Source organism: Salvelinus namaycush, chromosome 20 (genome assembly GCF_016432855.1).
Source record: "Salvelinus namaycush isolate Seneca chromosome 20, SaNama_1.0, whole genome shotgun sequence".
NCBI lineage: Eukaryota > Metazoa > Chordata > Actinopteri > Salmoniformes > Salmonidae > Salvelinus > Salvelinus namaycush.
Window position 1 is genome coordinate 36,407,792 of NC_052326.1, and position 25,172 is coordinate 36,432,963.

General features: G+C 43.3%; 1 pseudogene; it reads right to left on the reverse strand.

Annotated features, from left to right (window-relative positions):
* Positions 1-697: 697 nt before the first annotated feature.
* On the reverse strand, positions 698-25,172 carry LOC120064790 (annotated as a pseudogene).

The window sequence follows — 25,172 nt, forward strand, 5'->3', positions numbered from 1 at the left end:
CAGGACCTGAAGCAAGGATATGCATATTCTTGATACCATTTGAAAGGAAACACGGAAGTTTGTGGAAATGTGAAATTAATGTAGGAGAATATAACACATTAGATCTGGTAAAAGATAATACAAAGAAAAAACCATTGTTTAATTTTTTTTTTTACCATCTTTGAAATGCAAGAGAAAGGCCATAATGTATTATTCCAGCCCAGGTGCAATTTATATTTTGGCCACTAGATGGCAGCAGTGTATGTGTGAAGTTTTAGACTGATACAATGAACCATTGCATCTCTGTTCAAAATGTTGTATCAAGAATACCCAAATGTGCCTAATTGGTTTATTAATAACTTTTCAAGTTCATAACTGTACGCTCTCAAACAATAGCATGGTATTCTTTCACCTTAATAGTTACTGTAAATTGGACAGTGCAGTTAGATAACAAGAATTTAAGCTTTCTGCCAATATCAGATATCTATGTCCTGGGAAATGTTCTTGTTACTTACAACCTCATCCTAATCGCATTAGCCTACGTAAGCTCAACCGTCCCGTGGGGGACCCACCGATCCTGTTATCTCAACCTACCAAACCATTGTCATTCTAATAATTTTCCCCCCTTATGCCTTTTATTGAGGCACCTACATTCCTGATTTTTGTCTCTTCAATTCAAGGCCATCTCTCCGATCTCATCATTTCCCTCCCCTCATCATCACCCACTCACATTTCTCATGGTCTTGATAGCCCTGGTGTCGATGAAGTTAGCCGTGGATAGGTCTAGGATGATGGAATGGATGTCTAAAGTCCTCTTGCGCAGCGATCCCAGGGATAACTTATCCAGGTCCAGGGCCAGGTTGAGGGGGCGCGGCTCTGTTGCGACCTGCAGTGTGTGTGATGTTTGGTGTGGCGTTATCTTATGTTTTTAATTTGTACACTTAGTTTACAAACATTCTGCCAACCATGGATTTCCAGTGGTGGGGTGTTGGACTGATCTTGTTGATCGTGTACATACCTGCTACGAACGGACTAAATAATGAAAACGCTGCTGGCAGCGGAATCCAATACAGCAGGGAGTTTTTACTACAATGCAACTCAAATACGAACGCGATGGATATCCCAATGGCCCATCTAATACCTGATTGTCTGCGAGTGGATTACAAACCCAAATGCAAACGTGGAAAACGCGGGGGAATCAGACAACGACTTAAAAAAATTAAGAACAAACTTCCCTTACCCACCACCTTGCTGATTAATGCCCAGTCACTGAGGGGGAAAGCGGATGAGTTGTCAGCGAATCTGCGCTTCCAACACGAATATCGGGAGGCCTGTTTGCTGGCATTTACTGAGACTTGGCTGGATGACAGAGTCCCGGACAGAGAAGTGGAGCCGGCCGGCTTCACCCTGGTCAGAGCGGACCGCGATCTGACAGTCACAGGGAAACTTCACGGCGGGGGCGTCTGCCTGCTTGTCAGGGACCAGTGGTGTAAATCGATCCTGGTAAGAGAGCGACTCTGTACCCCCGACATTGAACTGCTTTCTGTGTCACTGCGACCTTACTATCTGCCCCGTGAGTTCCCCCAATTGTTTGTTACCGTTGTGTACATTCAACCAAAAGCTAATATAACAAAGGCATCAGAGATTATTTATAATCTGTCACAGAAACTGGAATCCATCTCCCCCGACGCACCCAAATTTATTTTAGGGGATTTTAACAACTGTACCTTGCACAAAGTCTTGCGCACATACCATCAGTATGTGAAATGTCACACTAGGAAAAATAGGACTCTTGATTTGTGCTATGGGACAATACCAAAGGCGTTCTCTGCCACCACCAGACCTCCTCTGGGGACATCAGACCACAATGTGGTCTACCTCAGGCCAATTTACTGTCGCCTCCTGGAGAGGGAGAAACCCACAGTTAAAACTGTCCAGATCTGGAATGACAACAGTATCACTTGTCTCCAGGGGTGTTTTGACTGTACAATGTGGGAGGTATTTGAGGACAGCAGCTCTGATCTGGATGAACTCACAGAGGTTATTTCAGACTATGTAAACTTCTGTGTTGAGTCAGTTGTGCCTACTAAGACCTGTAAAATCTTCCCTAACAACAAGCCTTGGGTATCAAAACATCTAAAATCACTACTTGATAGGAAGAAGGCAGTTTATGCTGGGGGTGATAGACAGGCTTTAAGAGATGTACAACGTGAGATAAAAAGACAGATACTGGTGGACAAGGAGGCATACAAGCAAAGGGTGGAGAGGACCCTCTCCTCAGGAAACGCAAGGGTGGCCTGGCAAGGGATTAAATCCATGGCTAGCGCCCCCCATATAGGCAGGGGAAAAACCAGTGCTGACCTTGGGGGATATGAGGGCCAGAACATGGCTAATGAACTGAATGTTTTCTTCTCAAGATTTGAATCAGACAACTTCGTGTCGGAGGTAAAACAAATGGAAGCATCATTACAAATGTTTGAGAGAGTTGTTGTTCAACAGTCTGATGTTCTAAAGTTGTTCAGGGGATGTAACACATACAAAAGCCCAGGCCCAGACAAAATAAGTGGGCATGTGTTAAAGCACTGTGCTGAACAACTGGCTGGTGTTTTTACAGACATTTTCCAATCCTCACTCAACCAGCAACACGTTCCAGTATTGTGGAAAAAATCAATAATTATACCAATTCCTAAAGTATCAAATCCCTCTGTGCTGAATGACTATCGCCCTGTCGCTTTGACATCCTTAGTTATGAAATGCCTTGAGAAAATTGTGAAAAGTCATATTCTCAGTGTCACCCAGAAGCTCCTCGACCCATTTCAGTTTGCCTATCAGACCAGCAGAGGAGTTGATGATGCCATTCTTACCCTCCTTAACATGGTCTATAGACATCTAGAAGGTGCCAAATCCCATGTCAGGGTTCTGTTTGTTGACTTTTCTTCTGCCTTCAACACAATCCAGCCTTACATTCTGGCACAGAGACTCATTCGGGACTTTTCCTTAGATGGGGGGCTGGTTTTGTGGCTGTTGGACTTCCTGAGCCAACGCTCACAGCGAGTCAAAATAGGTCCCCGTGTGTCGGATATACGCAATACCAACACAGGCTCTCCTCAGGGATGTGTTTTGTCCCCACTTCTGTACATCTTGTACACTAATAGTTGTACTAGTTCCCATACTGACAGACACCTCGTTAAGTTCGCTGATGACACTGCCTTGATCAGCCTGTTGCATGATGACGAGGAACATCATGGCCCGGTCCTAGATGACTTTGTAGAGTGGTGTGAGGAATCACACTTGGTCCTCAATACTAACAAGACCAAAGAGATGTGCATAGACTTCAGGAAGCGTACAACACCTACCTCTGCAACATCTATCAGAGGCCAGAATATAGAAATTGTAGAGGAATATAAATATCTGGGTGTCTTTTTGGACAGTAAGCTTCAGTGGAGTAAATGTACAGACCAGATCTACAAAAAGAGCCAACAGAGACTGTACTTTCTAAAAAAGTTGGGTTCTTTTAATATAGACTGTACTATATTGACTACTGTACTATATTAACTTTTTGTATTGTTTGTTGGTTTGGCAATGCCACTGTCAGTCAGAGAAACATGCTGAGAAGGATTATTACCACAGCAAGTAAGGTACTTGGAGTCAAACAGACAGGCCTGGATGAGATCTTTAAGGTCAGGGCCCTCCGTAAGGCTCACAAAATCATTTTAGACCCAAGTCACCCCCTGTACCTGGACTTTGAATTACTCCCCTCTGGGCGCAGGTATAGGGCACCCCTCAGCAGGAAAAATAGAACGAGACAATCATTTGTGCCAGGTGTGATATCCCTCTTAAATAGCTCGGGCAAATGTTCCCATTGACCCCGTAAGGCCAGCAGGCTAGTCTTTGTTTTAAATGTTTATTTCTTATTTCTTACTATTATTATTATTATTATTTTTTATTGGTGCGTGACTGTTATTGAAAGTTGTATTGTCAATCTTGTTTTGTATTTAACGCCACTTTAAATGTGTACATGACACTGCAACAAAATTTCCCCATGGGGACAATAAAGTAAGTAAGTAAGTAAGGTCCCGGCTCATGGTATCCTCACTATGTGGAGCCCAGAGTGGGGGTGTCCCTGTCTTGCAGTTCCGACTCTGTCACTAGTGTGGCATTGTCTGGTCTCCACCGCCCTTCAGGTACTCCCAGCTGCAGTGGTCATCGGACGTATGAGGCGTTGATGGCATGATGAACACGGTGCTGTTCTCGTGGCCACACCAACCTGGTTGGTCCCAGTGAGGTTATACAGTGCCTTTAGAAAGTATTCATACCTCTTGATTCATTACAGATGTTGTGTTACAGCCTGAATTCAAAATGGATTACATGTCTTTTTTTCCTCACCTACCTATACACAATACCCCATAATGACAAAGTGAAAACATGTTTTTAGAGATTTTTGCCAATCTATTTATGGGGCTGCCACCACCATGCTTCACCGTAGGGATGGTGCCAGGTTTCCTCCAGACATGACGCTCGGCAAGATAGAACTGCCAAAGGGGGAGGAGTTGCAATCTACTGTAGAGATAGCCTGCAAAGTTCTGTCATACTTTCCAGGTCTATGCCCAAATCACATCAAATCAAGTTTATTTTATATAGCCCTTCGTACATCAGCTAATATCTCGAAGTGCTGTACAGAAACCCAGCCTAAAACCCCAAACAGCAAGCAATGCAGGTGTAGAAGCACGGTGGCTAGGAAAAACTCCCTAGAAAGGCCAAAACCTAGGAAGAAACCTAGAGAGGAACCAGGCTATGAGGGGTGGCCAGTCCTCTTCTGGCTGTGCCGGGTGGAGATTATAACAGAACATGGCCAAGATGTTCAAAATGTTCATAAGTGACAAGCATGGTCAAATAATAATCAGGAATAAATGTCAGTTGGCTTTTCATAGCCGATCATTAAGAGTTGAAAACAGCAGGTCTGGGACAGGTAGGGGTTCCATAACCGCAGGCAGAACAGTTGAAACTGGAATAGCAGCAAGGCCAGGTGGACTGGGGACAGCAAGGAGTCATCATGCCCGGTAGTCCTGATGTATGGTCCTAGGGCTCAGGTCCTCCGAGAGAGAGAAAGAAAGAGAGAAGGAGAGAATTAGAGAGAGCATACTTAAATTCGCACAGGACACTGGATAAGACAGGAGAAGTACTCCAGATATAACCAACTGACCCTAGCCCCTCAACACATAAACTACTGCAGCATAAATACTGGAGGCTGAGACAGGAGGGGTCAGGAGACACTGTGGCCCCATCCGATGATACCCCCGGACAGGGCCAAACAGGAAGGATATAACCCCACCCACTTTGCCAAAGCACAGCCCCCGCACATTTTTTACATTTTACATTTTAGTCATTTAGCAGACGCTCTTATCCAGAGCGACTTACAGTAGAGTGCATACATTTTTATTACATTTTTACATACTGAGACAAGGATATCCCTACCGGCCAAACCCTCCCTAACCCGGACGACGCTATGCCAATTGTGCGTCCCCCCACGGACCTCCCGGTTGCGGCCGGCTGCGACAGAGCCTGGGCGTGAACCCAGAGACTCTGGTGGCGCAGCTAGCACTGCGATGCAGTGCCCTAGACCACTGCGCCACCCGGGAGGCACCACTAGAGGGATATCTTCAACCACCAACTTACAATCCTGAGACAAGGCCGAGTATAGCCCACAAAGATCTCCACCACAGCACAAACGAAGGGGGGGCGCCAACCCAGACAGGAAGATCACGTCAGTAACTCAACCCACTCAAGTGACGCACCCCTCCTAGGGACGGCATGAAAGAGCACCAGTAAGCCAGTGACTCAGCCCCTGTAATAGGGTTAGAGGCAGAGAATCCCAGTGGAGAGAGGGGAACCGGCCAGGCAGAGACAGCAAGGGCGGTTCGTTGCTCCAGAGCCAGTTCCAAACAGTTCGAGCTTCTAATTTTAAAAATGAATCTCTCCAGAAATAAGTCTCTCACTGTTGCCGCCTGTTATAGACCCCTCTCAGCTCCCAGCTGTGCCCTGGACACCATATGTGAATTGATTGCACCCCATCTATCTTCAGAGTTTGTTCTGCTAGGTGACCTAAACTGGGATATGCCTAACACCCCGGCAGTCCTACAATCTAAGCTAGATGCCCTCAATCTCACACAAATTATCAAGGAACCCACCAGGTACAACCCTAAATCCGTAAACATGGGCACCCTCAAAGATATTATCCTGATCAACTTGCCCTCCAAATAAACCTCTGCTGTTTTCAATCAGGATCTCAGCGATCACTGCCTCATTGCCTGCATCCGTTATGGGTCCACGGTTAAACGACCACCCCCATCACTGTCAAACGCTCCTGGTCATTTTTTAAAAGTAATTACCTCACCATGTTAAATAAGCATGCCCCTTTCAAAAATTGTTGAACTAAGAACAGATATAGCCCTTGGTTCACTCCAGACCTGACTGCCCTTGACCAGCACAAAAACATCCTGTGGCGGACTGCACTAGCATCGAATAGTCCCCGCGATATGCAACTTTTCAGGGAAATCAGGAACCAATACATGCAGTCAGTCAGGAAAGCAAAGGCTAGCTTTTTCAAACAGAAATGTGCATCCTGTAGCTCTAACTCCAAAACGTTTTGGGACACTGTAAAGTCCATGGAGAATAAGAGCACCTCCTCCCAGCTGCCCACTGCACTGAGGCTAGGTAACACTGTCACCACGATAATCGAGAATTTCAATAAGCATTTCTCTACGGCTGGCCATGCTTTCCTCCTGGCTACCCCAACCCCGGCCAACAGCTTCGAACCCCCCGCAGCTATTTGCCCAAGCCTCCCCAGCTTCTCCTTCACCCAAATCCAGATAGCAGATGTTCTGAAGGAGCTGAAAAACCTGGACCTGTACAAATCAGCTGGGCTAGACAATCTGGACCCTCTCTTTCTAAAATTATCCACCGCCATTGTTGCAACCCCTATTACCAGTCTGTTCAACCTCTCTTTCGTATCGTCCGAGATCCCTAAAGATTGGGAAGCTGCCGTGGTCATCCCCCCCTTCAAAGGGGTTGACACTCTAGACCCAAACTGTTATAGACCTATATCCATCCTGCCCTGCCTTTCTAAAGTCTTCGAAAGTCAAGTTAATTAACAGACCACTGACCATTTCGAATCCCACCGTACATTCTCTGCTGTGCAATCTGATTTCCGAGCTGGTCACGGGTGCACCTCAGCCACGCTCAAGGTACTAAATGATATCATAACCGCCATCAATAAAAGACATTACTGTGCAGCCATCTTCATCGACCTGGCCAAGGCTTTCGACTCTGTCAATCACCGTATCCTTGTCGGCAGACTCAAAAGCTTTGGTTTCTCAAATGACTGCATCGCCTGGTTCACCAACTACTTCTCAGACAGAGTTCAGGCTGTCAAATCGGAGGCCTGTTGTCCGGACCTCTGGCAGTCTCTATGGGGGTACCACAGGGTTCAATTCTCGGGCTGACTCTTTTCTCTGTATATATCAACAATGTCGCTCTTGCTGCGGGTGATTCCCTGATCCACCTCTACGCAGACGACACCATTCTGTATACATCTGGCCCTTCTTTGGACACTGTGTTAACTAACCTCCAAACGAGATTCAATGACACACAACACTCCTTCCGTGGCCTCCAACTGCTCTTAAACGCTAGTAAAACTAAATGCATGCTTTTCAGCCGTTCGCTGCCCGCACCCGCCTGCCCGACTAGCATCACTACTCTGGATGGTTCTGACTTAGGTATTTGTAGTTGTCCACATATTCTAGGTGTCTGGCTAGTCTATAAACTCTCCTTCCAGACTCATATTAAACATTTCCAATCCAAAATTAAATCTAGAATCTATTTCACAACAAAGCCTCCTTCACTCACGCCGCCAAACATACCCTCGTAAAACTGACTATCCTACCGATCCTCGACTTCGGCGATGCCATTTACAAAATCCAATACTCTACTCAGCAAACTGGATGCAGTCTATCACAGTGCCATCCGTTTTGTCACCAAAGCCACTTATACCACCCACCACTGTGACCTGTATGCTCTAGTCGGCTGGCTGGCCCTCGCTACATATTCATCGCCAGACCCACTGGCTCCAGGTCATCTATAAGTCTATGCTAGGTAAAGCTCCGCCTTATCTCAGCTCACTGGTCATGATAACAACACCCACCCGTAGCACGCGCTCCAGCAGGTATATCTCACTGGTCGTCCAGTTTTCTGCTCTTTTGCACACCAGTATTTCTACTTGCACATCATCATCTGCTCATGTATCACTCCAGTGTTAATTTGCTAAAATGTAATTACTTCGCTACTATGGCCTATTTATTGCCTTACCTCCTCACGCCATTTGCACACACTGTATATAGGCTTTCTTTTTTTCTATTGTGTTATTGACTGTACACTTGTTTATTCCATGTGTAACTCTGTGTTGTTGTTTGTGTTGCACTGCTTTGCTTTATCTTGGCCAGGTCGCAGTTGTAAATGAGAACTTGTTCTCAACTAGCTTACCTGGTTAAATAAAGGTGAAATAAAAAATAAATAAAAAAAATCAGTCCAAAGAGTTCCATCAGACCAGAGAATCTTGTTTCTCATGGTCTGAGAGTCTTTAGGTGCCTTTTGACAAACTCCAAGCGGGCTGTCATGTGCCTTTTACTGAGGAATGGCTTCCGTCTGGCCACTCTACCACAAAGGCCTGATTGGTGGAGTGCTGCAAAGATGTTTGTCTTTCTGGAAGGTTCTCCCCATCTCCACAGAGGAACTCTAGAGATCTGTCAGAGTGACCATTGGGTTCTTGTTCATCTCCCTGACCAAGGCCCTTCTCCCCCGATTGTTCAGTTTGGCCGGGCAGCCAGCTCTAGGAAGTTGGTGGATCCAAACTTCTTCCATTTAAGAATGATGGAGGCCACAGTGTTCTTTTCAATTCTGCAGAAACGTTTTGGTACCCTTCCCCAGATCTGTGCCTCGACACAATCCTGTCTCGGAGCTCTACGGACAATTCTTTTGACATCATGGCTTGGTTTTTGCTCTGACATTAACTGTCAACTGTGGGACCTTATATAGACAGGTGTGTGTCTTTCCAAATCATGTCCAAACAATTTAATTTACCACAGGTGGACTCCAAGTTGTAGAAACATCTCAAGGATGATCAATGGAAACAGGATGTACCTGACCTCAATTTCGAGTCTCATAGCAAAGGGTCTGAAAACTTATGTAAATAAGTTATTTAAAAAAATATATATATGCATTTGCCAAAATGTCTAAAAACCTGTTTTCACTTTGTCATTATGGGGTATTGTGTGTAGATGGCTGAGGATTTATTTATTTAATCAATTTTAGAAAATTGGCTGTAACGTATCAAAATGTGGAAAAAGCAAAGGGTTCTGAATACTTTCTGAAGGCACTGTACATACAGTATATACTGTAGTTGAAGTAGAGCCATAGATTTGCCAGCTCCTGGAACAGAGGCCGAGCTTCAGCACAGTCACCAACACTATCACAGCAGAGGCTATTCCAGCCATCTGTGGTTAAAACGTTTAAGCAACGTTGTATTTATGCTTTTACATATCATACACATACATCATCTACTTTGTAATTGCATTTATGCATGCATATAGTAAAAATGACTGTATTCAGAAAGATTTAGCGTGTTTTCCTCAGACCTGTGTCTTGCCTCCAGTACTCTCCTGGATAAGACTATGGGACATGGAGGAGCAGACAGCGTAGCACTGTAAGAATCCCCCTACAGCATTACTGAGACCCAGCACCGTAAGCTCCTACAGCAGGAATAGGGATGGAGAGGAGAAAGACAGCGGGAAGGACGAAAGAAGTGAGTGTGTGTATAGTGAATGTAACAGACAGAGGTTTGTTTGGACTGTATTTCAGAGTGGTATCAGTTATGGTGGCCTATATGAGGCACAACAAGATCAAAGGAATTCATGGGAAGATGGTACAGCTTGTGTAGATTGTAGGGGAAATCAGTTTCTTTGATGGTGTTGAACAATGTATGATAAGAGGGCCTGTCTCACCTGGTTGCTGTCCAACTTGTAGCCGTGTTTTAGTGCAAACGTCTTCCCAAGTGAGATGGAGATGGCGTAGCCCACAATAGCCAAGGCAAACGCATCCCCGATCACCTCTCCAAACAGGCTAGCATCAGGTAACCTGGGGGAAGTCAGGCTGAATGAAGCAGAGGATATGGGGGTCAGGGGAGTAACAGAGGTATCAACCATGACCCAGCAGGGGTCAGTAATAAGAATCAACAGATACCAGCAAGAGTAGAGGTCAACAGAAAGAGGAGTACAATTTGACAGATCAAACAAGCTATTAATGATTATTACTTGTTTCACTCCCACACACACAATAGCTTGTTTGTTTTATTCCCCCCCCCCCCCCCCACACACACACACACACATACTGTTGAGTGCTAAACACTGTCTCTTTCACTCTAAATACTTAACCTCTGGGAATATCCCCCACTACTGAGATTGTGTAGTTGATGTTTGGTAGGTGTAGGACAATATCACCATCGCTGCCACAATCTTTATCAAAATAAAAACACACCCTTTTCAATACAACTTAGTCACAATCTTCTCAATTAAACTGGTCTGGTGGGAATTTTGAGAGGAAAACATCACGTCAATCATTTAGTGGACATTGGTCGGGGTCAATCAGAAGCCAGAAGTGTGCCTAATCATTGGTGCTCCCGAGTGGCGCAGCGGTTTAAGGCACTGCTGCTCAGTGCTAGAGGCCTCACTACAGACCCTAGTTTGATTCCAGGCTGTATCACAACCGGCCATGATTTGGAGTCCCATAGGGCAGCGCACAATTGGCCCAGTGTTGGCCAGGGTAGGCCGTCATTTTAAATAAGAATTTGTTCTTAACTGACTTGACTAGTTAAATAAAGGTTAAAACATACATTTGTTAAAAATTTGTTATGAATCCACTGTGTCTGCTGTGTATGACGCTAATACATTACATTGGAAGAGTCATATAGTTGACTTATCTCTTCTGTTTTTGACTAGGGCCATTCTGCTACATGTCTGTTTTCCTATGCAGCAGCCAAGACTCGTCAACATGAACTAGACTGGACAGAAATTATTACTCTGACATACCCAAATAAATAACCATTGTCAAATATTCAAAGTTTAAATGTTCATATTTTACATTTACATTTTAGTCATTTAGCAGACGCTCTTATCCAGAGCGACTTACAGTAGAGAGCATACATTTTTATAACATTTTACATATTTTATTTTATTTTTATTTTTATTTTTTTTACATATTACATATTACATTTTACATACTGGGACAAGGATATCCCTACCGGCCAAACCCTCCCTAACCCGGACGACGCTATGCCAATTGTGCGTCGCCCCACGGACCTCCCGGTTGCGGCCGGCTGCGACAGAGCCTGGGCGCGAACCCAGCCCAGTCTAGGCGCGAACCCAGAGACTCTGGTGGCGCAGCTAGCACTGCGATGCAGTGCCCTAGACCACTGCGCCACCCGGGAGGCCATATGACCAGTCAAGATAGTTTTGTAGAAAAAAACATTAAGAAGAGAGTGACAGAACAACAGGGGATGTAGATCAAGAATAGATCGTATGACAAGGGACAGAGTATCATAGAAACTGACTGTGATGACTTCCACTGGGATGGGCACAGGCAGTTGGGCACTGATGGCAAAGTTGATTTCCTTGCTTGCGATTAGAAACACCATGGATACACCACTGACCAACAGAGTGGGGAGATGGGTTTGAGGCAGCTTGGAGCACACCTCCACCAGGGTCTAAGGACAAGGGTCTCACTGATATTAGAGCAGGGTCAGGGTGGTGTTCAGAGGTTGACTTAAAGTGTCAGTTGAATTAGTGTCACACACACACACACACAAACACACATACACGATGCAAACACACACACATGATGCAAACACACACACATGATGTAAACACACACGCACGGTACTCACATAAACCAGTGACACGGGTCCACTGAAGCATGTGGTTGACACCCCAAAGAGCTGTGCGATCACACAACCACAGCATGGGCAGCAGCTGCTGTTGTGTAGGATCGCACCAGGGGTTCCGACAGGTAGATACCCACAAACACAAACTTCACCACCCCCAGTACCACCTAAAAGTGGAAGCATGAAAATTCAAACACAACATAGTGTATACTTACTGTCAGTCATAGTAAGGATAAATTATCCATGATTGTCTGATTATGTGTCATAGCTCTTGTGTTGTATTGTATTGTATTGAAGCGTAGTGTAGCATATTGTCTTGAGTTGTGTTGTATTGTATTGCATTTTCTATTAGCGTCTGAACTGTTCTGTTTGTGACCTGGATGAGTCCTCCTAGGAAAGTGTTAGCAACAGCGACCTGTACATATTACCTCATATTACCTGTACATATTACCTCAACCAACCGGTGCCCCTGACATTGTACCGGTACCCCCCTGTAATTATTTGTTACTTTTATTTCTTATCTGTATTTTTTTTAACTGCATTGTTAGTTAGGGGCTCGTAAGTAAGCATTTCACTGTAAGGTCTACACCTGTTGTATTCGACGCATCTGACTAATAACATTTGATTTGATTTGTAGGCATCCCTAGCAAAGATGCTCACCTCAATCAGGTTAGTCCTATTCATCATGACCAGGAAGTTTTTGTCTGGAGCCAACCTCTCTGTCACACTTCCAACCATGACACTGAGCACTGCATACGCACCCGCACACAAACACAACATATCGACACCTGTGTATGTACATTGTATACACATAAAGAATTGGGCTGACTGAGAGTGTTAATCTTAGTCTTTATCAACCATTCCCAAACTACCGGTACATATTTCTGTCCACTTGCCTATGGAAATATGTCTGGACGTTCCAAAGAAGAAGTAGACCAATGCAGGATAAAGGGATGTGTATAGCTCAAACACTGGGGGCAAGGAGGCCAGCAATGCATATGCCAAACCAACGCAGACTATAGAGGAATCTGGTCAAAACAGCCGCACCCCCAGGGGGGTTGAAAGTCACCCAGTAAAATACTACTTGAGTAAAAGTCTAAAAGTATTTGGTTTTAAATATAATTAAGTATCAAAAGTAAGGTATGTTTTTTAAAATTTACACTCAGACATAATTTACAAAGGAAGCATTTGTGTTTAGTGAGTCTGTCAGATCAGAGGCAGTAGGGAGGACCAGGGATGTTATCTTGATAAGTGTGTGATTTGGACCATTTTCCTGTCCTGCTAAGCATGTGAAATGTAACTTTTGGGTGTCAGTGAAGTGTATGGAGTAAAAAGCACATTATTTTCTTTAGGAATGTAGTGGAGTAAAAGTAAAAGACGTCAAAAATATATATAGTAGTGCTTTAAAGTATTTTTATAGGAAGACAGGTTCATTTTACTGCTAACCTGCAAACCATTACATGGGCTTGCTCCTACCTATCTTTCCGATTTGGTCCTGCCGTACATATCTACACGTACGCTACGGTCACAAGACGCAGGCCTCCTAATTGTCCCTAGAATTTCTAAGCAAACAGCTGGAGGCAGGGCTTTCTCCTATAGAGCTCCATTTTTATGGAATGGTCTGCCTACCCATGTGAGAGACGCAGACTCGGTCTCAACCTTTAAGTCTTTTTTTTTTTTTTTTTTTTTTTTTTTTTGGGGTGGATCAGCTTAATATTGCGGAAAGAATGTTGCTTCCAATGTAATTGTCTGCATCATTTCCAATCCCCCATATTTTTTTGGGTAAATATATATATCCATACACGCATGCATACATATATACATATATACATACACATACCTATATAGACATACATACTTTTTTAAAGAATATACCTTTATTATTATTCCCCGCAACCCTACCACCGCTCCCCCAATTGGAGTAAACTAATAAACACTTCTGCTTTTACCTTCAATTTATACATCTTATACCTATTTTACAGACACAGACTACTTTATAATAGTTCTCTCTTGTTTGTTCTTAGTCCTTCCTCTATTTCTGTTGTCCATCCAATTTTATTTCCACTTGTAACTGTGCTATTTCACAAAAGCTCCGCACCTATACACATTTCACAGATCCCGTATGCCCTACATTGTTTATCTTGTTATTAGTCCCACCCTTCAGTTCTACTCAACCCTTCCCATCTATCTTCCAACATCATCCATTTCGGATTTTTATTTGCCATATATTTTTCAACTGTGCTGTGATGCTTCACAAAAGATTTGAACCTTCCTATTCTCATAGCTTCTACAGATTGTAAATTAAAAATAAACATTTTTGCTAAAATAATTATTATATTATTGATTGATTGACTATGGCTTTTCAAATCCCCCAGTATTGCTATCTGTAGCGTTAGTTCTAGGCAAATGTTGCAATTCTTCAGCCATTCCTGGACCTGTGACCAAAAACGAGCTACATATGGACAATACCAAAATAAATGGTCTAATGACTCTGCCTCCTCACAGCAGAATCTACAGAGCTGGGAAGATTGTATACCCCATATATATAACATTCTATTAGTTGCAAGAATTTTGTACAATAATTTAAATTGAAAAATTCGAAGTTTTGAATCCGGCGTTGTTTTGCGTATCAATTCATAAACCATGTGCCATGGAATGGGTACATCGAACATCTCTTCCCAACTATTTTGCAATTTATATGGCACAGCTGTCAGTTTTTTGGTCCTTAAATGAAATTGGTATATGTTTTTATTTATCACACTTTTCTTTAACCATTTATGTTCTTTAATACAGGGCCGACATACAAGTTCCTTACTTTTTTCCCCTTCTACTTGCCTCTTCCATTTTTGTGGTAATGCTGCAATTAATTGGTTGTAATTTTGGGTAGAGCAGACATTTCCATATGTCTGTGTGAGCTGCATGTGTGACATAACTCCACCAGTCCTATTTATGATATCATTCACAAAAATTAAACCTTTTTTAAACATTTCTTCGATAAATACAGTTTTTTTATCAATTACTATATTTGAATTTAACCACAATATTTGTTGTACTATTTGTTCCGTCCTTTCAGGTGGATTAAACTGAAATTGCAACCAACTTTCTAAGGCTTGTTTAAAAAATAAGGATATTTTGGAGATTATTTCCTTTTCAAACAACCGAAAGTGAGCAGGTGTAATCTGAATAAAGGGAAAAAGGCCCTTCTTGAACATAGGATGAGACATTCGTACCAATTTACTAGAGAACCAGTTTGGATTTAAGTATAACTTTTGTATGACTGATGCCTTTAGTGAGAGGTCTAATGCTTTAATATTTAATAATTTCTGCCCTCCGAATTCATATTCGTTATATAAATAGGCCCTTTTAATTTTATCTGGCTTGCCGTTCCAAATAAAATGGAATATTTTTTGTTCATATAATTTAAAAAGCAGGTCACTAGGTGTAGGCAAAACCATAAGCAAATAGGTAAACTGTGATATGACTAAAGAGTTAATCAGGGTGATTTTTCCACAAATAGACAAGTATTTTCCTTTCCATGGTAGCAAGATCTTATCTATTTTTGCTAACTTTCTATAAAAATTTATTGGAGTGAGATCATTTCTTTCTTTTGGGATTTTTATACCGAGTATATCCACATCTCCGTCAGACCATTTAATTGGTAAACTACATGGCAATATAAAATGTGTATTTTTTAGTGATCCAATACGTAATATGGTACATTTATCATAATTTGGTTTTAATCCAGAGAGGATAGCAAAGGTATCTAGATCCTCTATGAGGCCGTGGAGAGACTCTAGTTGTGGTTTTAAAAGAAAACATGAATCATCAGCGTACAATGACACCTTAGTTTTTAAGCCACGGATTTCTAATCCATTAATATTAATGTTTGATCTAATTTTAACAGCTAACATTTCGATGGCAATAATAAATAGATATGCCGATAGTGGACAACCTTGTTTTACTCCTCTAGATAGTTTAAAACTTTCTGAGATGTAGCCATTATTTACTATTTTACACCTAGGGTTACTATACATAATTTTAACCCATTTTATAAGAGATTCCCCAAAATTGAAATATTCTAGGCATTTATATATAAACTCCAGTCGTACTTTATCAAAAGCCTTTTCAAAATCAGCTATGAAAACCAGACCTGGTGTCCCCGATATTTCATAGTGTTCTATTGTTTCCAGTACTTGCCTTATATTATCTCCAATGTATCGTCCATGTAAAAAACCTGTCTGATTAGGATGAATAATATCTGACAAAACTTTTTTTATTCTATGCGCCAAGCATTTTGCTAGGATTTTTGCATCACAACACTGAAGTGTAAGAGGTCTCCAATTTTTTAATTGGACTGGATCTTTATATATACCACTTGGGTCCTGTTTCAGTAATAACGATATCAGACCTTCTTGTTGCGTGTCTGATAATCTACCATTTATATAGGAGTGGTTAAAAAAAGCTAATAATGGTCCTTTGAGTATATCAAAAAAAGTTTTGTATACTTCCACTGGTATGCCATCCAGCCCTGGAGTTTTCCCATCCTTAAAGGCCCCAATTGCATCAAGCAGTTCCTCCTCTGTAATTTGGCCTTCACATGAGTCTTTCTGTACAGATGTTAATTTTACATTATTAATAGGAAAAAAATCCATACAATTAGTTTCAGTTAGTGGAGATGGAGGAGCCTGAAACGAAAACATATTCTTAAAGTACTTTACTTCCTCTTTCAAAATATCATTTGGTGAATCATGCGTGACTCCATCATTTGTAACAAGTTTTAATACATTTTTTTTGGTAGCATTTCTATATTGAAGATTGAAAAAGAATTTGGTGCATTTTTCCCCATATTCCATCCAGTTCGCTTTATTTTTATAATGTATTACACTGGATCTTTCTTGAATAAGTTCCTCCATTTCTTTTTGTTTTTCCTCTAACTTATTCTGTGCCTCTATGGTACTGTTTTTATTGCTATCTAACTGTACTGTTAGTCCTTCAATTTCCTTTGTTAATATGGACTCTTTTGATCTAAATTGCTTTTGTTTTATAGATGAGTACTGAATTGCATGGCCTCTAAAGGCACACTTAAAAGTGTCCCATACAATAAGGGGATCTGCTGTACCTATGTTATGTCTGAAAAAGTCAGTTATAAAATCTTCTGTCCTAGTTCTAAACAATTTATCATCTAGTAGACTTTGATTAAATTTCCAATATCCTCGCCCACGTGGAAATTCTGTAAGAGAAATATATATGCCAATTATGTGATGATCCGACCGCATTCTGTCCCCTATCAACACTTTTTTAACTTTTGGTGCCAGAGAGAATGGTATAAGAAAGTAGTCAAGACGACTAGCTTGATTCAGCCTCCGCCATGTATATCTCACTAAATCAGGGTATTTAAGTCTCCATATATCCACTAATTCCAATATATCCATGACATTCATGATTTCCTTAAGTGCCTGAGGGTGATAGTTTGTAGTGTGATTTCCTTTCCGGTCTATAGAGGTATTTAAGACCGTATTAAAATCTCCCACTATAATAATAGAGTCTAGTGTTGCTTGTAGAGTTGATAAATTCTTATATATATTTTCAAAGAAGCTTGGATCATCATTATTCGGACCGTATAGGTTAACAAGCCATATTTGTTTATTGTCCAATAACATATTTAAAATAATCCATCTACCTTGAGGATCTGTTTGGACAATTTGCACATTTGGATCAAAATTATTGTTAATTAAAACCATCACCCCTTTTGAATTTCTTTGCCCATGGGAGAAATATATTTTGCCCCCCCAGTTCTTTTTCCACAAAACTTCATCTAAAACTGTTGAATGGGTTTCCTGTAAACAATAGATATTATAATCCTTCTCTTTTAGCCAGGTAAATACTGATCGTCTTTTCTTATTATCTGCTAAGCCATTACAATTGTAACTGGCTATACTTATTTCACCACTTACCATAATGAGACACACCTTTCATTCTTTTAATCAGAATATATTTTTGTAAACGTACTATTAAAAAGTAACATAATGATTGAGTGTCTATATAGTTGTACCATGATATTTGCATTTCTACTAAGTAAACCTCCAATTGGTCCCTACTATTCCACCCGCTAAAAGGCCTCATCTCGAGATGGCTTGTCATCCCAATGCCCGGTAGACCACCCTCGACCCCCTGTATCCCATAGCCCTGAACCGACTGGGATCCATTCTTTGAAAAGAGCATACAGTGCCATTTACCGAATTGAAGAAGATCAATTACCATATGCATTTCCATTGCCCTCACCTCGATTTGTATTATATATATCTGTGGATCATCCTCTATTGTCCCTAACATCTTTTACTTCTTCCTTCGCAACAGTTGTGGGATACACACATACACCCACACACACTCAGCCCTTACCCCCACACAACCATAAGCTCACTTTCTCAACAATTGCACCATCCCAGAGCCCAACTCAAGATGGGTCATGATTTACAAATGCACTTGCAGTTGCAGCTGCATGAGAAGGCCTGCAAGACCGCACAAAAAATTAGCAAAAATTGAGAGATTTATTTACCATTGTCATATCCTAGATAATGGAGGTCAAATGTACACCTTATTCCTGAAACACCCACAATACGGCCACCCGTCATGACCATGTCCCCACGCATCTCCATGCAGTCCGACTTTGATTTTGTGCCGCCAGGGCCACAATAATATACCCCCTCTCTGAATGTCCGAGTGTGACCCCCTCCCCATGGGTTACTGCAGCTAGTGTTGCCAGCACTGCCACTGCCTGGGTGGGGGCACCCCACCGGAATCCCCACCGGCTAGGTACAAGGTCGTCAAGGTTCTCATTAGCAGCTTTGAGAATTTCCTTGTATATTATGCTCTCCCTTATTGGGGCTTTGGCTTTGCAGGACCAACCCTGCCAAGCAGGCTCAGAATCTTGAGGGGGCAGTGCTGCTCTTGGTCTCTGACCTCATTTTAGCTGCATACAGACCGCTTACAGCGGGCACATAAAACAGTTAGGGACTTCTCCTTAGTATCTGGGTCATTCAGGTGGGTGTCTAGGGTATAGTGCCATGGACCGTACCATTAAAATAGGATAATAAATAATTAGATATAATTTATAAAAAAATAAATAAAAAATGTAGTTCTCCATGATAGGACAATAAATAAATAAGACGTATAATTCATTATAAAAGTATATCCATCATCTGAACAACATTGAAAGCCCTCTCATACCCGGCTCACAGCAATACATTGGCTCTGGGATATGCAACCATTTCATTACTCACTCACTCAACTTTCCAAACATAACAAATAAAATAAAAAATAAACACAAACCATACCATCCACACATACTGTGCCTTCTGTTTACTTAGTTTTTATCTTCACTATGTTGAATTAGTGCTTGTGTGTTCAATTAGTTATATGTGAAGATTTATAGAAAAGCTATATTTTTTATTGTATTGTTACAATCAGTAACCGGGCTTGAATTGTGTTTATTTCCCTCGTCTATGAGAACTTTGTAATTTTTAAAATAACCATGGAGTAGTCTTTGTGTCTCTGAACAACTGGTTATCAATATATAGTTTATCAACGACGAGAGCTACTTGTTTCGCTTTTAATCTATTTTCTTTGAAAATTGGATACAGAACTTTGCGCCGTTCTGCAATTTCCTTCGGAAACTGATCATTCATGCCAATTTTGGTCCCAGCAAGTCTTTTACCCAGACTTTTAACCATTATTTTATCTTTAAATGAAGCAAATTTGGCAACGATTGGGCGTTCGTACCTCTGCCCTCTCTGTCCGAAGCGGTGAACGCGTTCAAGTTGGATTTTGTCGATAACTTCGCGTGGAATCTGAAGCGCTGTAAGGAGGAACTCTCTAACTATAGATTCAGGAACTTCTCCTTCTTTTTCTTGGATACCTGTAAGTACCAAATTCTCTCTCATGGATCTAGTTTGTATGTCTAGTAAGGTTTCCTTCAGAACGGTGTTCTCCTTTTTAATTCCATTCATTTCGGTTTCAATCTTATTGACTGTCCCTTTTAGCGCGTGTGTTTGCTTCTCCAATGTCGCAGCTTTTTCATCACTCATCTCTAGGCTTGCCTTCAACTCTTTTATATCCTTACTAACTAATTCAAGTATACCCAGTTTGTCATTTATTGATTTTAACAGATCGGTTTCGACCTTTACCATTCCCGGTGGTGAGAATATTAAATCATCAGTGTCTGTAGAAGAGTCACGTTTTCGTTTTGTAATCGGTTCCCCTGTCTTACTCTCCGTCATGTTTGGTTGTTGCCTGTTTTCGTAATATTTGTCGATAAATGTCTCTAGTTTTAGGATTTGTTTTGTGTTATTGTCCAGATTGAAGGTTATCACTCACCAGATTAAGTAGTGCTAATATTTTAGTCTAATTTAGCAGATATTTCGAATATTATGTTTTATCTTGAGGTGCTCTACATAAATCCCTTCAGTCCGCCATTACCCTTACGTTACCTTTACGTCATACGTCACTCTCTCTCCTGGTGGGGGGATTTCTACACACCAACCTTTAAGTCTTTACTGAAGACTCATCTCTTCAGTAGGTCATATGATTGAGTGTAGTCTGGCCCAGGAGTGTGAAGGTGAACGGAAAGGCTCTGGAGCAACGAACCGCCCTTGCTGTCTCTGTCTAGCCGGTTCCCATCTCTCCACTGGGATTCTCTGCCTCTAACCCTATTACAGGGGCTGAGTCACTCACTAGCCTACTGGTGCTCTTCCATGCCGTCCCTAGGAGGGGTGCGTCACTTGAGTGGGTTGAGTCGCTGACGTGGTCTTCCTGTCTGGGTTGGCACTCCCCCTTGGGTTGTGCCGTGGCGGAGATCTTTGTGGGCTATACTCGGCCTTGTCTCAGGATGGTAAGTTGGTGGTTTAAGATATCCCTCTAGTGGTGTGGGGGCTGTGCTTTGGCAAAGTGGGTGGGGTTATATCCTGCCTGTTTTGCCCTGTCCAGGGGTATCATCGGATGGGGCCACAGTGTCTCCTGACCCCTCCTGTCTCAGCCTCCAGTATTTATGCTGCAGTAGTTTATGTGTTGAGGGGCTAGGGTCAGTCTGTTATATCTGGAGTATTTCTCCTGTCTTATCCGGTGTCCTGTGTGAACTTAAGTATGCTCTCTCTAATTCTCTCCTTCTCTCTCTCGGAGGACCTGAGCCCTAGGACCATGCCTCAGGACTCTGGTATGATGACTCCTTGCTGTCCTCAGTCCACCTGGCCGTGCTGCTGCTCCAGTTTCAACTGTTCTGCCTGCGGCTATGGAACCCTGACCTGTTCACCGGACGTGCTATCTGTCCCAGACCTGCTGTTTTTAACTCTCTAAAGACAGCAGGAGCGGTAGAGATACTCTCAATGATCGGCTATGAAAAGCCAACTGACATTTACTCCTGAGGTGCTGACTTGTTGCACCCTCGACAACCAATGTGATTATTATTATTTGACCATGCTGGTCATTTATGAACATTTGAACATCTTGGCCATGTTCTGTTATAATCTCCACCCGGCACAGCCAGAAGAGGACTGGCCACCCCTCATAGCCTGGTTCCTCTCTAGGTTTCTTCCTAGGTTTTGGCCTTTCTAGGGAGTTTTTCCTAGCCACCGTGCTTCTACACCTGCATTGCTTGCTGTTTGGGATTTTAGGCTGGGTTTCTGTACAGCACTTTGATATATCAGCTGATGTAAGAAGGGCTATATAAATACATTTGATTTGATCTACAGTACGGTATATGTTTCATCTACAGTACAGTATATGGTTCATCTACAGTACAGTATATGGTTCATCTACAGTACAGTATGTGGTTCATCTACAGGAGAGTATATGGTTCATCTACAGTACAGTATATGGTTCATCTACAGTACAGTATATGCTTCCAGCCAACAGGCAGCATTGAGCATGAGCCACAGGACTACATCTATTTGCAATAAATCAGAAACTCACACACATATTCACACACATTAGACTAGTGCGTGGGTACACACATACACACAGACACACACACATCTTCTGTGCCTTACCTGAAGGACTTTTTTAGCCGCTCGGTTAGGGGAGGCTGTGTCAGATTAGTCCATTCTCTGAGTCAGCTCCTCCAGTTTCTGCTCATCCAGCACATTTCTCTCCACTCTGTAACCCCTAGCCCTCCGCCCCACACCTATACCACCTTGTGGACAAGGTTGGGCTATTTTTTCCTCCCTGTGTAAGTCGCTTGAAGTGCCTGTCAATCCCTCTTTTATACAATATGACTATCTAGGAGGCATTTTTCCACCTCATATTTGATCATTCAAAGTCTTGAAGAGCCACATTTCAGGAAGGCTGGAATGTCCGGACTGCACTCTGGTCATAGGAAAGAGGTGTTCCACCAACAGATTTCTTACACTGCAAAAGTGATGCTAATGAACCATGAAAACACCAGGCAGCTGTCACGCACTGACCTTAGAGAGCCTTTTTATGTCTCTATTTGGTTTGGTCAGGGTGTGATTTGGGTGGGCATTCTATGTTCTTTATTTCTAGGTTTTGTATTTCTTTGTTTCTGGCCGAGTGTGGTTCTCAATCAGAGAAAGCTGTCTATCGTTGTCTCTGATTGGGGATCATACTTAGGCAGCCCTTTTCCCGCCGTCTGTGTGGGATCTTGTTCTTTGTTTGTGTGCAGGGAGTTTGCACATTGAAGCTGTTCGGTCGTTGTTATTCTTTATTGTTTTGTCCTTTCTAAGTTTCACTTCGTTATTAAATGATGTGGAACTCAAAGAACGCTGCGCCTTGGTCTCTTTCTTCCGACGGCACCCGTATCAGAAGATCCCACCACAAAAAGACCAAGCAGCGTTTCTTGGAGGAGTGGACATGGGAGGAGATAATGGAAGGCAAGGGACCCTGGGCACAGGCGGGAGAATATCTCCGTCCTAAGGAGGAGCTGGAAGCAGCTAAGGCGGAACGGCGACGCTACGAGGAGTTGGCTCAACGAGGCGTGCACGAGAGGCAGCCCCAGAATATTTTTGGGGAGGGGCACACGGGGAGATTGGCGGAGTCAGGTTATAGACCAGAGCCAACTCCCCGTGCTTGCCGTGGGGAGAGAGTGACCGGGCAGGCACCATGTTATGCGGCTCTGCGCAGTGTGTCTCCAGTGCGCACTCATAGCCCGGTGCGCTATATTCCAGCTCCCCGCATCGGCCGGGCTAGAGTGGGCATCCAGCCAGGACGGATGGTGCCGGCTCAGCGCATCTGGCCTCCAGTGCGTCTCTTCGGTCCAGGACATCCTGCGCCGACTCTGCGCACTGTGTCTCCGGTGCGCTCTCACAGCCCAGTGCGTCCTGTGCCAATGCCCCGCAGTTGCCGGGCTAGGGTGAGCATCCAGCCGGGAGGGGTTGTGCCAGCTCTGCTCTCCAGACCTCCAGTGCGTCTCCACGGCCCAGTGATGATCCATGGCACGAAGCCTCCAGTGATGATCCATGGCACGAAGCCTCCAGTGATGATCCATGGCACGAAGCCTCCAGTGATGATCCATGGCACGAAGCCTCCAGTGATGATCCATGGCACGAAGCCTCCAGTGATGAGTCATGGCATGAAGATTCCAACGACGGCCTCCAGTCCAGAGCCTCCAAAGACGGTCTCCAGTCCGGAGCCTCCAACGACGGTCTCCAGTCCAGAGCCTCCAACGACAGTCTCCAGTCCGGAGCCTCCAGCGACGGTCTCCAGTCCGAAGTCTCCAGCGACGGTCCCCAGTCCGGAGCCTCCAGCGACAGTCCCCAGTCCGGGGCCCGCAATGAGGGTCCCCAGTCCGGGGCCGGCAGCGAGGGTCCCCAATCCGGGGCCCGCAACGAGGATTCCCAGTCCGGGGCCGGCAGCGAGGGTCCCCAGTCCGGGGCCCGCGGCGAGGGTCCCCAGTTCGGGGTCGGCGACGAGGATCTCCGCACCAAAGGCGCCACCAAAGTGGGGTGAGCCAGAGGTGGAGCGGGGTCTACGTCCCACACTAGAGCCGCCACCGCGGATAGATGCCCACCCAGACCCTCCCCTATAGGTTCAGGTTTTGCAGCCGGAGTCCGCACCTTTGGGGGGGGGGTACTGTCACGCCCTGACCTTAGAGAGCCTTTTTATGTCTCTATTTGGTTTGGTCAGGGTGTGATTTGGGTGGGCATTCTATGTTCTTTATTTCTAGGTTTTGTATTTCTTTGTTTCTGGCCGAGTGTGGTTCTCAATCAGAGGCAGCTGTCTATCGTTGTCTCTGATTGGGGATCATACTTAGGCAGCCCTTTCCCTCCTTCTGTGTGGGATCTTGTTCTTTGTTTGTGTGCAGGGAGTTTGCACATCGAAGCTGTTCGGTTGTTATTATTCTTTATTGTTTTGTCCTTTCTAAGTTTCACTTCGTTATTAAATTATGTGGAACTCAAAGAACGCTGCGCAAAGGTGCGGTCTCTTCCTTCCGACGACACCCGTTACAGCAGCCAGTAGCTGATGACATACTAGTCCTGTCATCTATTACAGACAGCTGTGGTTTAGAGGACAGTGGACAGACTGAGACAAAGGATATGGAAATTATAGATTAACTTCAGGTGGAAAACAACATACTACATATACAGTACATATAGCATTTTCTGATTTACGGCCTACACAGGATATCACAGGGAAATGCCTTCAGTTTAAAAAAAACTAACAATTTTGTTTTGCAATACCTGTAGGGTTCATAAGGGTCCTTCATTGCTTTGTTCAGGATGTTCACACCATAGAGATCCTATGCAATTACTAATTCCTAATTCTATGGTTCACACCACCTCAGGTTAAAATTTGAACATCAATCTGTTGAGTGGTATGAACAAAGTATCAGCTGCATCATCGCAAGTTTATTATTATGATTATTATGAATATTGTGATTATTATCATTCAAAATGACTGTAGTCGCTTTAAGAGAGTGACATGAAGAATCCAACCCAGAAGCTGGTTCCATGTGCCAGTCCACAGATACATAAGCCTACCCCCCCCCCCCCCCCCCCCCCCCCCTTCCCCCCAAAAATATAGCGTTAGCAAAGAATAGCAATCGGGTTGTATTTTACTTGTGAAATTCTAATAGACCATTGCTGAACATTACACAACATTATCATATGTGAGTCTCCTGACATTATTCCGTGTAAAAACAAAATGTGCCCCTCGCCCCTATATGCCTGCTGCCTCTCTGACCCAGTTGCCGTTCCAT